Raw genomic sequence first — 20,121 nt, forward strand, 5'->3', positions numbered from 1 at the left:
GATCATCGACGATGAATTTGACAAGAGCCATTTTGTCCTTTACCTTGTCCGTTGTCACGCCATCATCGATTGGAACGGAGTCCTGAAGCAAATCATCCTACATATCCACCAGCACCTCTGATCCTGTTTCAAGCAGAAAATCACCTTCTTGGCTCCATGTATGTGACTTGGACCAATAAAATGGCTCAGACTTTTGTTGGAATGTTTTGGTTATGTTTTTTTGGTCATCTGGTAGCTGTTTAGAAAGGTCGTCGCGATATAGATGTTGAAAAGGTGTCACAAGTATTCGTGAATTCAGAAGAGTATATTATCAGTATCAAAACATCTGCCTTGATCGTATCACTAGATTAAAGAACGAAGGGCCATGGAAAGATCGGGTAAGGTATAACTGTTATTTTATCAGGTATTATGATGTTAACCTAATGCTATTTAATCTGTCTCTGTCTACTGGAAGTAGGCATACATCGGTGTAAAACTCCTGTTGTGTTTATAAAGAACCAATTAAACAACCAGATTGATTTATTCTCTCTTGAACATGCCTTCTTTCATCATGGCTCACAATCACTCTGGTTCGAAAATAAGACATTTAGACTCAAGTTCATCTAATGAGGCTGAAACAAATCTTGATTCCTGGGCTTGATTCCTTGTAATCAAAGTTTCAAATCACCTACCCATCAAATTAAATCCCTTTGCTATCTCCAAAGCAATACAAGGGCATTGTGGAGAAGTTAAAAATGTCACCCGACTCCGTACTTGATCTCTTCTGGTTGAATGTGCTCGGAGACCACAATCGCTCAATCTCTCATCAATCAATCAATTTGCCAATATTGACGTTGTTGTTTATGAGTACAGAACACTAAACTCTGATCGTGGCATTGTCCTTGACTGAACTCGTTCCTTGGCGGATATGTCAGAGGAGGAAATTTTCTCTGTACTAAAGAATCAAGGTCTCCAATCTATTGAACGTTTAACTTGCAAAGATGACAATTCAGACATTATTCACACAAATATTTATCTATTTACTTTGCCCGTACGTCAATTCCACAATCAATTAAAACTGGTTATGTTAACATCAGGGTGGATGTGTATGTCCCAATCCACTCCGGTGCTATAGATGCCAAAAGTTTGGACATGGTTCAAAAACCTGTACTCGCCCTGTGGTTTGTCCGCGCTGAGAGCATTGTCATGAAGATCTGAAATGTTGCAACTGTGATGGCCTCTTCTAAATCCTGCCCTATTTGGCAAACAGAAACCAAAATCATGAAAAAAATTGCGAAAAAAACATTTCATTTGCAGCCGCTAAACAACTTGTTGCCAGTTAGTCCACAACTCCTTCAAATATGAATTACTCTGCTGCACTCGTCCGTCCTGTTAAAACTTCATCTGTCCTGTGTCAGACAGATTTGACATGGGTCAGATCTGATCAATCAGTCTAAACTTCATCTGTACTTCAACCAACAATTTCAGAAGCATCACCTCAGTCTCAGTCTCTCCCTAAGTCTCCACAAAAACCTGACCGAAACTTAAAGAAAAAAGAAAAGAAACGAAAAGGTTGAACAGAAGTCAAATGCCAAATCCTCAAATTTCGTCGGAGGTATCACCCCACAACTCCTTCACTACCATTGACATAGAGATTACTCTATCGTCTCACAGTAGTAGTAGGAGTTCTTCCTCCTCACATTCACGGGAAAGATCACCAATTGAGCCACCATGACTCAATCATCAAATCTTATACAATGGAACTGTAGAGGACTTAGGGATAATTATAATGATTTACAACTTTTAATTCAAGATTTCAAACCATGAGCGATATGTTTACAAGAAACATACTGTAAAGACACTGACAAATTCGATATAAGAGGTTATACATCCTACAATGTCTTTTCACTTCCTGGTGCTGAGGCCACTCGGGGTTCTTCAATCTTAACAAAAACAAGGTGTTATCCATAGCCCCGTCCATCTTGTAACCCCCCTTCAAGCTGTTGCAGTCCGTGTGACTTTGCACATTGTGTTTACATTGTGCTCACTCTATATCCCACCATCTTCTTCTCTCCGTCAGTCTGAACTTCAAGCTCTCTATGATCAACTCCCAAAGCCCTGTATTATTACGGGCGATTCAAATGGACACAATCAACTTTGGGGCAATGTTCAGACAAATAATAAGGGTAAACTTTTAGAAGATTTCATTTCAAACAACGAATTGTGTATCCACAATGATGGTTCAAATACATATCTGCATCCCGGTACAGGTACTCTGCTCCTGATTTGCCAGTAACAGATTCTGATTTATTAAACGAATTTGAATGGTCCGTCCACGAAGACCTCTGTGGAAGTGATCATTTCCCAACCGTTTTAAAACCTGTCTTACCTTCAGATGTTCCTCCTTCAACAAGATAAATAAATTGAAAACCTGATCTGTTTCTTGACGCTACTGACCCTGTACAATTATTTTCTGATGAATTAAACAAAATCGCTGATGAAAGTCCTCTACAAATCCACACATCCGTAAACCATGGTTTAACGATGAGTGCAAACAAGCTAGGAAGGCACGGGAAAAGGCTGAGCACTATTTCCGTCGCCACCCCATGTAGATAATTTGAATAAATTAAATAAATTAAATGCTGAAGCCAGGCGTACGTTTAAACAAAACAAACGCCAAACTTGGTAAAATTTTGTTTCCAAGATAAATTCTCGTACGCCCATGCAAAAAGTATGGAACATGATACAGAAAATAAAAGGTAAAGGTTCTAAATCTAGCATACATCATCTTAAAAATGGGGACGAACTAATGACTGATAAATCAGATATTGCAAATAAACTTGGTGAAACATTAGCAAAACATTCTTCTTACTCTAACTATATACCTCAATTTTCAAAAATACCAAAAACAGCAAGAAAAGAAAATCATAAATTTCAAATCAGATAATGGGGAAGATTATGACGAAATATTTTCAATACATGAGATAATATACATTATCACCTCCTGAAACATTTACCAGACTCATGTTTAGAAACCCTTCTACTAAATCATATCAGGACATCAGGTGAATTTCCATCCTCTTGACGAGATGCTTTAGTTGTTCCATTACCTAAACCAGGACGTGATCATACTGATCTTTCAAATTATCGTCCAATTTCATTGACTAGCGGTGTTTGCAAAACCATGGAACGCATGATCAATAATCGACTTGTTTGGTACTTAGAAACCAATAACCTAATTAAAAATATCCAATGTGGTTCCGTAAAAACAGAAGTACAATTGATCATTTAGTCCGTCTTGAATCATTTGTGAAAAATGCTATAATAAATAAACAACATGCAGTGTCTTATTTTTTTTCGATCTAGAAAAAGCTTATGACACTCCATGGAAACATGGTATTTTAAAAGATTTACATGATTTTGGATTGTGAGGCTGTTTGCCCAATTCATATCCAAGCTTTTAACAGACAGACAATTTCAGGTCCGCGTGGGTTCTACCCTGTCTGATCATTATCATCAGGATCAGATGGTCCCACAAGGCAGTATTTAATCTGTCACATTCTGTAGCATAAAGATCAATAGTTTATCAAAAGTTTAATGATTCAATTGATGGATCGCTTTTTGTGGATGATTTTAATATATCTTGTCGTGGTAAAAACATGCATACTATAGAAAGGCAACTCCAATTATGTTTAAATAAAATTCTTAAATGATCTCTTGAAAATGGGTTTAGGTTTTCCAAATCTAAAACCAACTGCATTCATTTTTGTAGGAAATATAAGACACATAATGACCCTTATTTAGTTTTAGATGGAACTCAGATCAAAGTTGTCAAGGAGGCCAAGTTTCTTGGTATGATTTTTGACCATCACTTGACCTTTCTACCGCACATTAACTATTTAAAGACTAAATGCCTGAAGGCTCTTGATTTATTACAAATAGTTTCAAATTTCAAATTTCAAATCGGGAAGGAATCAGCTGTACAGCGCGCTCAACTTGATTACGGCTCCATTATCTATGGAGTAATTTAAAAACACTAGATTCAATTCATCATCAAGGCCTTAGACTTTGCCTTGGAGACTTTAGAACGTCTCCTGTTCAAAGTGTGTATGCAGAGGCTGATGAACCATCACTAAAGCAACGTCGTATTAAATTGCCTTTACAGTGCATTTCTAAATTACAGTCTAATAACTCCAACCCAGCTTTTGGTATAAGAATAAAACCTCATATTTCTGCTGCTAAAATAACACTTGAATATAGCCCCAACCCATCTTTTGTGTTCTCCACCATAGCAGTTAGTTAAGCCAGAGGTGGATCTAACATTAACTAAATTGAAGAAATCTGAAACAAATCAACTTATTTATCAACAAGTGAGTGAGTGAGTGAGTATGGTTTTACGCCGCTTTTAGCAATATTCCAGCAATATCACGGCGGGGGACACCAGAAATGGGCTTCACACATTGTACCCATGACGGGATTCGAACCCGGGTCTTCGGCGTGACGAGCGAACGCTTTAACCACTGGGCTACCCGAGCGCCCCTTTATCAACAAGAGCATAATCAGTTAAGAAACAAATATAATGCTTATAAATCTTTATTTACCGATGGATCTAAGGATAGTGACGCAGTTGCCAGCGCCGCCATCATTGGATCCAGGACTATATCTTCAAGACTTCCAGATAACTGTTCCATTTTTACGGCTGAATCCAAAGCCATATTAACGGCATTAGAGTAGATAAGTAAACAATCCAAACATAAGCAATATATCAAATTTTCAGATTCTCTTTCTTGTCTTCAGGCAATAAAAAACAGTCTTGTAAACATCAACTTTTAATTGAAATTATTGAATTATTAAATGTTCTTGCTACTGGCCAATGCAACATCGTTTTTTGTTGGTTACCCAGCTATGTTGGTATAACTGGGAACACAATGACGGATGCTGCTACCACTTCTTATACCCTATAGTGATTATAAACCGGTTATTAGATGTTACATCAGAAATTTAATGCAGAGAAAGTGGGACACCCAAGTGGGTGTAAATAAATTACATGCAATAAAAGCAAATATCGGTTATACCTACTTGGGTTGTCAGTCCAGATTTGGAGAGGTTGTATTAAGACGATGTCGTATTGGCAATTCTCGATACACGAATGAATACTTGTTGAAAGGTGAGGATCCTCCATTCTGCATCCCTTGTGATGAAAGAATCACGGTTAAACATGCCCTGCTTGACTGTGCTACTTTTTCCATCACAAGGGAAAAATAATATTTCAAGGTTACATGTATGAAGGATCTTTTTAATATCATTTCTCATTTAGTTATTGGTTCTTTAAAAGCAATTGTATTGTTCCATAAATTTTTACTAAAATTGTAGTGTATATTATCAAGTGTTTTTTAAAATTGGCAGAATAAATGTGATAACTGAGATTGTTAGTAGCTGTATCCTCAAAGGGGGTTGAAGTAGTGTAAAATTATTGTCCCCTGGAGAGGGTATGTAAGACCACGTCATTCAAAGTAGATTTATTCTTACCACATCCTTTAACCGTAGAATATATGTTGTTTTACTAATGCTAATTGTGTTAATAATCGCCAACACCTGAAGGGATGATGTAAATCCAGCTGGGGTCCATGCAGGTAGCAAAAGGACAACTTTAAAGTGAGTTCAATGGAAACAATAAAAAATATTAAAAGTTCCATAAAGAATCCGCGTCCTACGCATGCATTCCTCAAATTCACAGCAACCAAAATTGTAACTCGCCTACATCTCATTCGCGACAAGTGACATTCCAAAACAAGTAGGTTACGGAAAGGTCCGAGTAGTGACGAATGACCTTCATCCCTTTTCAACCTGTCATCCCAACTAACACACGAGACTGAAACGGACATAAAAGATACACTAAAATGCTTCCTCAAAGCAAACATGTTTTCTAAATGCTTATTGATCTTTTCCACCTCAGTAGTAAAGCGGTATTGTCAATAACCTAAAATTGTGTGAGAAGAATGAGAGTGGACGTTTAGCTATCATTCACTACTTTTAACCTTTTACTTTGTGGACTTGACCGAGCCACAATCATGAAGTAAAATAACAAATCTCAAAGCAGCGTTAATCTCAACTCACTGTTATCATTTTCTTAAATTCACTATTTATGTATATATTCAGACAATACATAATTTAATCTATATTTTGTAACATTTCTGTTAAATTCAAGTTTATATATTTAAGAATGAAGTACTCCTATATCTAGTTGTCAGAATGATTCCCAGAATAAAAAATCATCCTTCAGTGTTCTGTTGGTTTCAACTGCAAAATGAGCTAGAATCTGTCTGACGAACAAGGGACTCATTCGACTGACTGTTTTGTTTGTTCAGAGGACACATGAATGCAGTTATATTTCCAGCCAGTGTGTGTGATTTTAATACTTTATCAATTCTTTATTGTGTGAGGTACCTACTCTATGTTGTGAGGAAACGTAACAGCAACGTAAAATTCAAAGACATGGTTATTAATTGAACAAACTGATATTAATTCATTATTCGTATATATATGTCCGATATAAACCGATAAACTGTTGGGCGGATAAACTGTGAACGGTGGCATCACCTGGATGAGGTGTGAAATACGACAAGATACACTTCCAAAACTATTTTTAACTTCTTTATTTTTGGCTATCTGAATAACTCTATTTGTTTCAACTTACATAATTCGAAAAAAAAGAAAGCAGAAACATCTCTTGAACCACAAGAGGAGAAAGCTAAAACGATAATGGCCCTACGTACGATAAGGCTGTTCAAAGTACTCGACTTACCAAAAGGCCACCAAACAATGTCCCCATACACTTCCAGTCTGATGTTAAAAACATTCGACTTCCCAAAGGCCATCCAAACAATACTGATAAAAATATAGTTCATACCTACTGAATTAGTTATATCTGTTTGAGATATTTCATCTAACTTTAAAAAGACGCATAAAAATATCGAATTTTAACCAAAAAACATGGCGCCGAAAATAAACATGAATGTCTCATGATACTTTAAAAAGAAAGATGAATGCCCTACGGAAATGTGTTCATGCGGATGTATGCATGTCTAGTTTCTTTATATATCCTTTCGGTGCTTTATCATTTGCTCAGAGTGATTATCTATCTGTTTATGGTGTTGAAAGTTACTTTCATTTCAGGACTCGGAGCATGACTGCCATGACATCTGCATTGTGGATGCTTTTCATACTTGGCAGGATTCTGGGAACGATCCTCACTCTGTATATAAGACAGTAGGTATTAATCTACATCTGTCTCATTGGGGTGTTTGAGGCGTCGGTGGCGGTACTGTTTCTAAAACTGCCGGTGAAGTGGAATGGATCAATGGCAATAACTCTTTTTACTAGTCCCCTTTTGACAGCCCATTGGACTGTGTTTTTTCAGGTGAACAATTGACTTGCCTTCGCCGTCACAAGGTACCTTAGCTTGGGCAGGATACACTCACGTTTTCGCGAAAATCTGGTCGCGATTTCTCGAGATAAACTTTTTACTCAAATCTCAAATTGAGTTTGCCAAAACAACTCAGCTGGGTTCTTAACTCAGGAGTGTTTCTCGAATCCAACTCAGCAAAAACTCAGCTCTGAGATCGATCTCAGTTTTTTTACGCGATGTAAGCGACCTTGGCGCGAGATTTGACTTCCGTTTCCGATGTGGACTAACTTAAGTTGTATGTGATTTCGAACTCAGTTGGAGTAAAACATTGAACTCACGTTTGTTTGAGAAACAGTTTTTAACTTAACATTCTTTCGAGAAGCCGGGGCCTGGTATCTTCCCTATTTGATAATGATTAGTCGGAATCGTACAATCTATTCTGATTTTGGAAGATATCTCGTATGAATCAGGAAAGGGTTTTGTCCCTTATATTAATTTTGACACCAGCAGTAATACGGATACGTACGTTTGGAGACGTAACGAGGATATACTTTCTTAGCAATACAGTTCAGGTCATAGGTTATTGTGTGTTATATTGGTTCTTGTATTTCATTATATTCCAGTCTCTCTTTGAACTCATGATATTTGTAACTCTCACAATGCTCAGCTGTTGAATACAATAAATCAGAAGCTAAGTAAATAAAGAATATCTGCCGAGCGGGTTTGTGTATCCTAAATAACCTTTATTATACATTAGACATACGCTGCATTAGAGAGCTTGTTACTTGTTATTCTTAAAATAATCAATGTTCAAGACGTAATTTCAAAAAATGACGGAGTTCACCTTTCTGTTTTTTCCTATTGTATTGTCATCATACTATCCATCTGCAGGTGTTATGATCTAAAGACCTTTCAGGTGACCATGGTAACATGTCATGCTCATTGTCATATTTGTCTATCCATATAAATGAGCAAACCCTTCTACAATCATAAATAGATCTCTGCTATTCCGACTATATCATAAGTATGTGTTTATGAACAACTATCAATTAGTGATTGTGCCATGTGTTCGCCGTTCTCAGTTGAAACAGATAGGAAACATTAAACGGCATTATTATTATCTAAATTACAAATGATTCCTGATAATGTTAGTATTTGTGTGGTGAATATCAATGTTGAAAGTGTTGGTATCTCCCAAGTATTGGGGTATCTGTGCCATTAAAAAGTTTAGGTAGGGTAAACCTTTATTATATGGGTATACTGTATTTAGAGAGAGAGAGAGAGAGAGAGAGAGAGAGAGAGAGAGAGAGAGAGAGAGAGAGAGAGAGAGAGAGCTACTAAATATTTGTCTAACAATCGCTTTTGTAGATAAATTCATTACTCCGACATAACAAAATTAATGTACAACTGCTTCATGCAAAGAGAAAGGTGAAACCAGATATTACGGAACACTCTGGCGTGAATTAGTAATATATTTTAATAGAAATATATTATAACATCACGTGTGGGCCTTTTAAAAAATATCCATAAATATATTTACATATTAAGAGTATTGCATACAGTTTTAGAGAGTAAGTGAATTCACCGTAAACATTGAAAGCCTCATCATTAACGCAATATATGATTTATGTTGTATCTATTTTGACAATTTCGGTGAGTATATCTTATTATTAGCTTTTTGCTGATTGACTAGCACAAGCCAATTGTTCCATTGCTTTGAGGAGGCATATTGCCATCGTCTAAATGCATTGTATGGTATAATTTAATCAGGCCTCATTCAAACAATACAAGACCCGTGAAGATTCCGGGGTAGAATAGGTCTTCAGCAACCCATACTTGCCGTAAAGGCGACTATGTTTGTCGTAAAAGGCGACTAACGGGATCGGGTGGTCAGGCTCGCTGACTTGGTTGATACATGTCATCGGTCCCAATTGCGTAGATCGATGCTCATGATGTCAATCACTGGATTGTCTGGTCCAGACTCGATTATTTTTCAGACCGCCGTCATATAGCTGGAATACTGCTGAGTGCGGCGTTAAACAACAAACAAACAATCAAACAAACATTACAATGTTTTGTTTCTTTATATAACGCCGCACTCAGCAATATTCTAGCTTTATGACGGCGGTGTGTAAATAATGGAGTCTGGACCAGACAATCCAGTGATTAATATCATGACCATCGATCCACGCCATTTGGATCGATGACATGCATCAACCATCGTGAGATAATGTTGAGAATCACTGGCCAGAAAGAAAACTTCATGACAGAACTCTTGTAATTCCTCTGTCATTGCAGGTAATTTTCTAAGACACTTTGAGTCTACCCAGGAAAGCAATTAAAATGTAGCAGTATTCCTCACATTAACAAACATAAAAGAGAACCTCAGTTGTCCAGTGGTAGAGCGTCTGCCCGGAGAGCAGAAGGCCGCGTCATTTATATTTCCAATGTTATTCTAGCATGTACATATATTTGTATAGCGTTTATATATATATATTTGTGTGTGTGTGTGTGTGTGTGTGTTTGGTGTGTGTGTGTATATTTACATCAGCAGAATATCTTTGGCAGGAATGTTTACCTACAACATTAGGGCCAACACATTATATCCTTGGTTTCATGAATTACCTTAAAGTGTCAGAAATACGAATGAAAAAGATTGAAATTTTCACGAATGCTGTTAATGAAGGAACTAAAGAAAATTGCACCTGTTTCTAACGAGCTTTAGTCTCACCTGCATTGAGATATGTGTGGTGACTTCATCACGGCATGATCCAATCATGAAACAACTCTGTGGAAACAGATATGCCCGTGGTCGTTGTCGATTTACACAAGGCTTAGGTCATTCCCAGCGTCGGATAATCGTACCAACTGTCCTGGCTGATGTTTCACAAGGAACGGAAAGGTCTGATCATTTATTCGACACAGCATCCGTGATTATTGCTCGGATTGGCAAACACAAAACAAGGTAATCTGGCAAAGAAGTTTAACTTACGTATATATCGATGATATCATATCTTTCAACAACCATCATATAGCCAGTTCCCTTCCACTGATTTACCAACCTGAACTAGAAATATAGGAGACCAGTGAGACCGCCTTACCTGTTTCATATTTTGATCTATGCATAAAGATTCAGAGTGACAAAACACTCTCCACAAGACTGTATGCCAAAATGGATGACTTATGTCGAGCAATAGTTCAGCTGCTCCAGCCTTTGGTGTTTACAACTTTTGAGATACAATCGAGCAAGCTCTTTCGACCAACATTTCAAAAAGCGTTATACGACTCTTGTTCAGAAGTTGTTTTATCAATTCATGGCTACAGCCTTCAAGGCCTTAGTATTGCTTGCAATAACATTTATGGTAGACATATGCATCTGGAGATCATTTCAGGTGTTTTTTCATGTGCCACCGGTGGGGCGAACACCTGGTATCATCACTATTTGTGGTGATTCATAAACACATGCTTATGATATAGTCGTAATCGTACAAGCTGTTTTCTTATAAGTATGGAAAGTTCAAATTCGGTGATCTGGAGGGCCAGGGGAGAACATCAACGTTGTTGTTGTGTGGACAGGCTCTTGTGATTCGCGCTGTATGCCGTCGAGCGTTGCCCTGCTTGAATACATCGTTGCCCTTGGCTGCATTTGGGAGGACGTGTGGTAGGAGAATTTTGTTGATGTATCGTTGACGCTACCCCAACCAAATTTCCTCTACGCAGTTTCCGGCGTAATGTTCTCCCTGACGTCTGTATAGACCCGTGCTCTTCCATCCCAAAGACGCAGGAGAAATCTTGATTCTTCCCTGAACCAGACATCTCTCCATCGCAGTTGAGGCCATACCCTGTCTTGAGGACACCAATGCAGTCGTTGTTGACATTGTTTTCGACTCAATATGACGAGTCGAACAGGACGTCTTGCTCCTAGACCTACTGCTCTTATACGGTTTCGTACGGTCTGGTCGGAGATTCTGCGCTGTCCGGGTATTTGGGATGCGGTTGAGGTGGCTGTGGTCGTCCTTTCACGTAGGTAGCTCAGTCGGATGTAGCAATCTTGGGCGGGGGTGGTTACTCTTGGACATCCCGACCTTGGTCGATCACGTGTTGAAAACGACCCCATAGCCTTGTGATAGTGCTGGGCGCTACATTGAAAACCCTGGCTACAGCTGATCGGGATTCCCCTGCCTGCAAGCGGCCTATGACGTTGTTTCTTTGCACTTCTTTTAATCTTGACATGTTGTTGAACTGTCACTGTTCGATTGACTCAGGTGCCAGGCAATCAAAAACCCTGCACTTTAATACCGTTCATAGTGCTACTTCTCTTGCAGCTCCATGGCTCTTTTGTTAATGCACTGGGTGCGTTTTTCCGAATCGTACGTGTTTCCCGACTAATGGTTTGCATGTCCTTGTGATCATTTTGATCCGTAAAATTTGTCACTGACACTACAACTCAATAAGCCTCTTCATCTTGCACCGCTTGGTCCGCTAATTTTGCTTTTATGGCCAAAAATATCCGTTTTGCGTTTCTCTTTTGAAGAGTATATATACACCAACACAGAGTCCTTTTAAAGGAATCACAAAGAAAGAGTAGTGTAGGTGTGCATAAAGGTGTTTTGACAGGCACAAATATCTTGACTCTAATTTTGTGTAATGCACTCTGCGACATGTGATTAGAAAAACGAATCTGTTTGTCTCTGAACCTAACCATGTGCAGACAAAACTTATTATTCCGACATAACAAATGAAGAACTGCAACATGCAAAGAGACGGGTATAATTAACGGAACGATCTCGCATGAATAAGTAACACCTTGATTGTAAAAACAATATTGATTACACCATCATGTGTGGGCCTTTTTGAAAATATCTATCAAACAAAATATTGTATACAACTAAACCGAGTAAGCGAAGTCACCGTCCTCATTGAAAGCCTCATCATTTACGCAACATATGATTCAATATTTATCTAAAGCTCGACACGAGGGTCTCGATTTCGATGTGTATACTGCAGCTTGATGTTGATTGGCTAGCACAAGCCAATAGTTCCACTGCTTTGAAGGACACAGCCATCGGCGAAAGCTCATTATCAGTGGTTCATATTGGGAAAGGGAGGTCACTCTAATTTCAAACGGGAGCTATTGCCGTTGTTTTCGTATTTGCGAGAAATGACGCCACCCACGCTCTACGTTGTTGGTCCAGCTATTAACTGCCCAGCTTATCCCTAAGGTAAAACGTATTCTTAATTAAATATTTTGACTGCATTATATATTTATGTTTCCATCCGTACATCTTCTAAGATTGATTTAGTGATGATAACCATTTTCTAAAATATGGGCCCACATTTTTCCCCGTCATCTATGGTGATCGAAACAAGTGGGCACCCTTTTGTATTTCGCCTAGCTTCGTTAGGTTGTTTCGTTAGTTCTGATTATCAATTCCTAAATGTGGGCAGACGTTCTTCCGTCATATTGATTGCAACAGGAGGGACCACTTTTGTTAATCGCGAAATTCTACTTAAATATTGATAATCATTTTCTCAAATGTGGGCCCACATTGTTCCCGTCATATATGGTGATCGAAACAAGTGGGCCCGCATTTGTATATCGCCTAGTGCGTAGACGTTCTTCCGTCACAGTGATTGCAACAGGAGGGACCACATTTATTAATCACTAAGCTTCATTAGCTTGGCTTACTTATAACCATTTTCTAAAACGTGGGCCCACATTGATCCCATCTTATAGTGATCGAAACAGGTGGGCCCACATTTGTAAATCGCTGGATTTCATTGGGTTGACGAAGTCATTTAGGCTAGTGGCCTCACATTTGTCATTACTTTGCATGGGTATGTGACATTATATATTATTCTTATTTTGTAATATTGATGGGAAATATCTTTATAAATCATTTCGTGTGACGTTATTTCCACGAAAGGCACAAAAGTCTTTGAAGTTTGAATAACGTCATCATAGCTGACCACACTAGTTTGACAAAAATAGGTACAAAGCAAGAAACTTAGATCTACTTCAAATTAAATTTACGGAGGCAATACTACTCATTCTACTTTTTCCAGTATAACACATCAGTCTAATAAGTGTTGGTGACGATAAAAACCTGAACATATGTCTACACTTGAATTGATCTCGGACATGATACAAGCCTCAAACATTTCCGAGAACTTGTTCCATAAAAAGAATAACTCATGAATATTAATGACCCCACGACCTAGTTTGGCGATGTTCGTAGAAGTGAGTTCTGCTGTATTGTCATCGCATTTGTACATTTTAATCCAATTATAAGTCATAATATTTATTTTAAATACACAGAATAGCAGTTCGTAATGCGGGTTTGTTTAAGTAGTACATATTCTCAACAACAAGTGCGTTTAGTTTCGAATGTGGGCTACCTCGAACTTTCGATTAGGCAACCGGAGTTAGCTCCCTTCTCGAACCACCGATAATGCGGTTTAGCATTGTTGCGAATGATTTTGATTTGACGTCATCAATTTGATCAAGATGTCACAGACGATTTTAAGAGACGTCATTGAAACAATAGAATGATCAGCCCCACATGTGATCAGGAAGCAACTCGCTCGTTTTCTCGGAAAGAATGACAATTGGTAAAATTATAAGTAACGTACTTGGTGATTTTTGATTTTATGTGTCCATCGTGGGAGGATGAGGTTGGGTACGGGTGTCCCTGTAGTCTAAGGCGCCGCAATTCCCTGTGCAGAGTTGCACCCCTTGGGTACGCCAGATGCCTATGATTGGGGGTTGAAATCCTGGTTCGCCCAGATTATGTTTCTAGGTTTGTCAGCACCCGTGGTCGTGGGTTTCACCATAGTGGTAAACGTCAGAGATTCACGAGAGATCATCTGTATTTTGTCATACCTTGCAGGTCATTCTCTAACACTCTTTGAGTCTACCACGGAAACATGATTAAATGTAGCAATATTCCTCATGTCAACAAATATAAAAGACCGCCTCCGTGGTTCAATGTCCGACCAAGTCATAGCAAAAGTCGTCAAAAGAAGGTACTTGTTGTACCATTTAGCTGCAGTATTGTTGAGTGCTGCTTTATACATAAAAACACAAAAACAAAACACACCTGCTTCTAATGAACTTTAGTCTCACCTGCATTTGGACATGTGTAGTGACTTGAACTGATGTTCATCAGCAGTTCATCACGGCATGATCCAATCATGAAACCACTCCGTGCAAACAGCTGTAACCGTGAATGTGAATTGTAATTCGTTGTCAATTTATACAAGGCTTAGATCATTCCCCGGGTCGGATAAGCTTACAAAGTGTCGTGGCGGATGTTCCACAAAGGACAGAAAGGTGTGATCGTTTATTCAACACAACATTCGTAAGTACCGCTTATACTTCCGTGCGGATTCTGGGTTAAAACAGGTCCTTTGCCTAAATGAAAAATAACATTATATCATGTGGGGTAGGGGGTAGTTTAAAACACAAATTAACATGGAAGCAAGAAACCTTAAATTGTTCACTAGATTTGATTTAGAATCCAATTTACCAAATAGAAGTCAAATTGGATGATGACACAACTCGAAAATACCCCTGGAAATGTCGAAATATCCTTTACTACCAACAACGGGTCATAGATAAAACGTAGCATAGAGATACCTGGATGAAACCAAATGCACAGTTAAAATAACAAACAGCACACATGTAATGAAGCATACAGGTAATGAAGGATAAGGATTAAAATGAATAAACAGTAGTGACAAACTGATTGGATCCTAATTAAAATAATCTATTGCTTGATTGGATCTTCAAGGGCAGACTAGATGTAATACCCATGATCTCTGTTGATCATAGTTTTGTGACGGCGTATTTCTATGGCTTCTGTGAGTTTTCTTTTGGTGAAGTCCTGATGTTTGGTTGAGAGGATTTTGACTTTGTCAAAATGAAATTGTTGGCTAGGGATGTTTTGCTCTTCGCTTAAAGCTTGAGAGGGCTGATTTGCAGTCTGATTTGGCTGTTTATATGTTATGTTCTTTGATAAGAGACATTTCACCTATGTAGGAGTCGCCACAGTTACAATTTATCGTATAGATTAATCTTGTGTGGGGTCCCTGTTGGAGGTGTGTATTCGGTAGTGATTTAGTGATTGTGTGTGTGTGTGTGTGTGTGTGTGTGTGTGTGTGTGTGAGAGAGAGAGAGTGTGTGTGTGTGTCTGTCTGTCAGGGTGGAGGGTGGGGAGGGGGGTGTGTGTGTCGGGGGGTTGTGGCCACTGTGGTTGAAAATGGTATTTATGCCTGCTTGGTGCTTAAATAATGTGCTGATTTGATTTGATGAGAGGTCTTGTCGATGTTGGGTAGGGTGATTGTGATTGGGCCACATTCTGGTCTGGTTGGTTTGGGTTTGTACTGTGGTGGAGAAGATCCTCTTGGCTAGCTTGGTAGGGTACTGGTTGAGATTGGTGAAGACATGCTGCAGATGTTTAAGTTCATGGTCAAGGTTGCTGGAGCAGATGTTCTTGGCTCTCTTGGTCAGTATGGAGATGATGCCAGACTTTTTTTGGGCGGTCGGGGATACCATCGGGAGGCAACTGTCCAGAATTCGTCGGGCCGTTTTAAGGGTCGGTTGGCTACTGAGTAATAAACTCAGGTTTTGTTAGTAAGTGAATACGTAACGTACTGACTTACTCTGGTTGTATTGAAACAAACTTAGTAACTAGGGTTTGCAATACTTGTTACTTTGTGTTTCTCGTAGTCTGTGAATTAAAGTATTTCCTTTTTCAGTCAAATTGGCTGAATCGTTAAACGATTAGACTAGTTGGATATTCAAACGTTCTCGTCTATTTATAGTCCAAGTGACTTATGTTATGGAACGTCCCTCTGTGTTTATTTCCCGGCTTATTTGATCCTTTTATTGCCATCTCTTGGTACAATTAGTTGTTAGTAATAAACCTGTGAACCTATAACCACGTTTTCATTATTACTTTATTTTTTTAATTACACCCCCTGGTCATTGGAGCACAGTTCAGTGACACTGCTATATAGGATTTAGCTGTCTTACGGAGAGGTGAGCGTATTCTTGTGAGGTATTAAGCAGTGTTGTAATAAACAGTGTATCTGTAACATACACATTACCTAGATTTGACGGGTTTTTCAATGGATCTTGATAGTTGCATGATCATAGGGAGGTTGTAGGTGTGAGACGGAAAGTTTGTAGTACTGCTGGGTAGTGAGCTCAAAGGTGTCTTTCAGGCGTTTCAGGATTGGCTTGTGTTGGCGTTCTAGTCTGCCTGTTGGATCTTTAATTTTGATAGTGTTGGATAGCATTTTGTTAACCAGGGAGTGGAAAAAAAACTGTCGACTGTACAATTTTGACTGTATCATGAGCATGTGTGTATGAATCACTATCCAATAGTGCTGATGCCAGGTGTAAACAAACTTTTCCTTCGATATGAAATGTAGCATCAGCATCAAGATTACATAAGCTTAGACGCTGTTATGAAGACCAACATAACAAATGTGGTACATACTTATATGTACGAATAGCAAGTCCAGACTCAAGAAGACATGAAGTCTTTCTGTCAAATAAAAACTGTTTACTTTGTCTTAAATGTCTTAGTTAGGCATCTGACTCGCAATTTGTATTAAACTTGTTCAATTAAAAAATACGTTTCATTACATTAAAAATGCAACTGCACTGAAGCTCACATGGATATGTAGTCGACAATTAATACTTGATAAAATAAGTTGACTGACATAAAAAACCGTAAATGCCGAAGTCTCCATTATTTGACAAAATGGATTTCATTGGGCGTAAAAGTCAAAATTGCATGCTTCCTAATCTACCATAATGAATAAAATATGTAAATATGTTGACTTCATTTTAAAAAAAAATGGTAATTCATTTGATTGAATTTATCAACATCTTCAAACATTTTGAATGAAAACATAAGAACAAAATTATCAGTTATTCCTGTGTAAATTTCAAATTTTGTTATTATTATCTTATTATAGCAAGAATCATACACGCCACATTTCAGCGTTATCAATACGGCAGTTCCTGCTAAGAATATATTTACAGAATGTACCAAGTATCATTTTTTGTCTTATATTTGTGACTATCTTTGCACATGCATGATTACCACTTCTGCCATACCTTGATAATCTAGTGTTGCAAATAAAAGGTGAACTACAGCAGCACTTTGAGTGATCCATTCGTCTATGCTATTGCTTGTAACTTTCCATGTGTAAGAGCAAACTCATGATTTCATGTTTTGTTACATCATGTTCAAACAAAGATAAACTATGCTGCGTATCTGGAACATATCCTTGTTTTTCGTTTCAACAGGTTACAACACAGAGAACTGTTGCAACTATGATACTAACGAGGAATGCGATCAAGTTATCTTTATGGATGTATGTTCTCTTTCTTGTGGTAAGTAACTAAATATTGTAGCTACACGTACAGGTATCACAAAAGTTAGTGACTAGAAGTTGCCAGTTAAAAAACATTTCAGCTTTATCAAGGCTACCTCTAACTTATTAGGTCAAGACTATCTAGACAATGGACTGAGGTGTCGTCAATAGGTGAAAAGGATTCGAATTGGAAAATCAGAATTTAGAAAAAAAACCTTGCTCCAGAAAATAATGTTTCACTAAATCCCTCAAATATCCTTGGAGAATACAAAGATAACTTCATGAAGCTGTGACTGAAAACATATTCTTTCTCTTATACAAAAAACCCAATCCTCCACCAAACGTTATTCCTTCGCAATATTAAATGGTCATAATAAGACCAGATATCCAAACGGGCGTTAACGAAATGTATTTGTTTTACTTCAGTTGAACATATTTTTTGTTTCCCTCAGGGGATCTTTGGTGGTGCCTTAGGACCAACCTTACTCGATCTCAAGCATCTCTTCCAAGTTAGCCTGTTAGAAACGTCAAACCTCTTCCTTGTGCATGGTATTGCTGAAGGGGCTGGATGTCTTGGCTCAGTGTTTCTATTGAAGTTTCTGGATTCAAACCTGGTACTCACGGTCTGCATGCTACTCCAGGGGGCAAGTGTTTTGCTGTTTGCCATGACGCCCCATCTCAATATAGCTTGTGTGGCTGTTGGAGTTACAGGGGTAGCAACAGCATGTGCCTTGAATTGTAAGTATATCATTTTAAAGTCAACTGTTTTTTGTACACATCGTACCAGAGTTATATAACTAGACGCTAATTAAGAACCATGAAATACTCCAATATCTAGTTATGAGAAGGATTCCTAGAATCAGAAAACATTCTTCAGTGTTCTGTTATTGTCAACTGTTAAATGAGCAAGAATCTGTTCGACAGACAAGGGAATCATTCGGCTGACTGATTTGTTTGTTTGGAGGACACATGAATGCAGTTATATTTCCAGCCATCATAATATAAAAGTGGATGATTCTAAAACTTGACTAAATGTGCCTGTTCCATGATGTGAGGAAACGTAGCAGCAACGCAATATTCAAAGACATGTTTTAGGTAAATATGTTTAGCCAACACACCTATAATTATATTCGCCATACATGGATGCAATAGGTTCTGAGAAGAATTAACTGATATTAACACTGCATGAAATATAACATTTCCATGTGTTCCCTAGTGTTTGGAATATGGTGGGCATTGTTGGAATCTTGGCCCATAGGCAATGTCACCTATAGAAACTGTTTTCATTGGGTTTGAGAGTGACAGGATTCTTTACATATACTCAAAACATGATGAAATGGTAGTTGGAATGGTTTTTTTATACAACATATCGCTAGAGTTCCAGTCATTTTAAATATATTGTCCATACTGTTATCGAAATTATTTGTGTACTTTGTAACCTGACCTCAAATCATAGTGCCGGGTTAATCGCTCAATATGCAAGTGCCATGACGTGGAGAGGGTGTAATGGTAGAGGTTGTCCGGGTATTGAGGCTTTTAATGAACAGCTATTTGGATTCCTTTGCTGTGAATTTGATGCATGAGCCTATTACTGTTTGTTTGTTTGTTTGTTGTTTGACGCTGCACTCAGCGATATGCCAGTTATATGATGGCGGCCTCTTTATAATCGAGTCTGGGAGAGACAATCGAGTTGTCCGGGTATCGAGGCTTTTAATAACCAGCTATTTGGATTCCTTTGCTGTGAATTTGATGCATGAGCCTATTACTGTTTGTTTGTTTGTTTGTTGTTTGACGCTGCACTCAGCGATATGCCAGTTATATGATGGCGGCCTCTTTATAATCGAGTCTGGAAGAGACTATCGAGTCATATCAATAAATATCATTAGATGCCAAATGTTTCACTGATATCGAAAACACCAATATTTAAGATTCAGTTAACTGACAAAGACAGAAGTGGATGGTAACCTAAATGTTCCTCTAAAGATTTACCTGTAAACATATTTCGAGGTTATTTCTAAAAATTGAAAGAATGCCATTGACGTAATCGTCTCGAATGGAGATGCCATATGTCATTTGAAGGAGGTTGATGGCAATGCATCTTACAAATAATGTGCACATTATGTGGTTTAAAAGTCACCGGTTATTTGTTATTATGCCCTATATTTTATCAAACAAGATGTAGATTTCTTCACGGATATTTTCAGAAAATCAAAGTTCTGTTCTGTTGGAGCATCTCACTTACAACTCATGTATTGGTCATACATAATGAATGCATTGGACGCAATGGAAAACGCATATTAATTACATTGTAATATTTATTACAATGTAAATTACAATGTCTT

The sequence above is a fragment of the Haliotis cracherodii genome, unplaced genomic scaffold, assembly GCF_022045235.1.
Source record: "Haliotis cracherodii isolate W230 unplaced genomic scaffold, xgHalCrac1.p SCAF_20, whole genome shotgun sequence".
NCBI classification, from domain to species: domain Eukaryota; kingdom Metazoa; phylum Mollusca; class Gastropoda; order Lepetellida; family Haliotidae; genus Haliotis; species Haliotis cracherodii.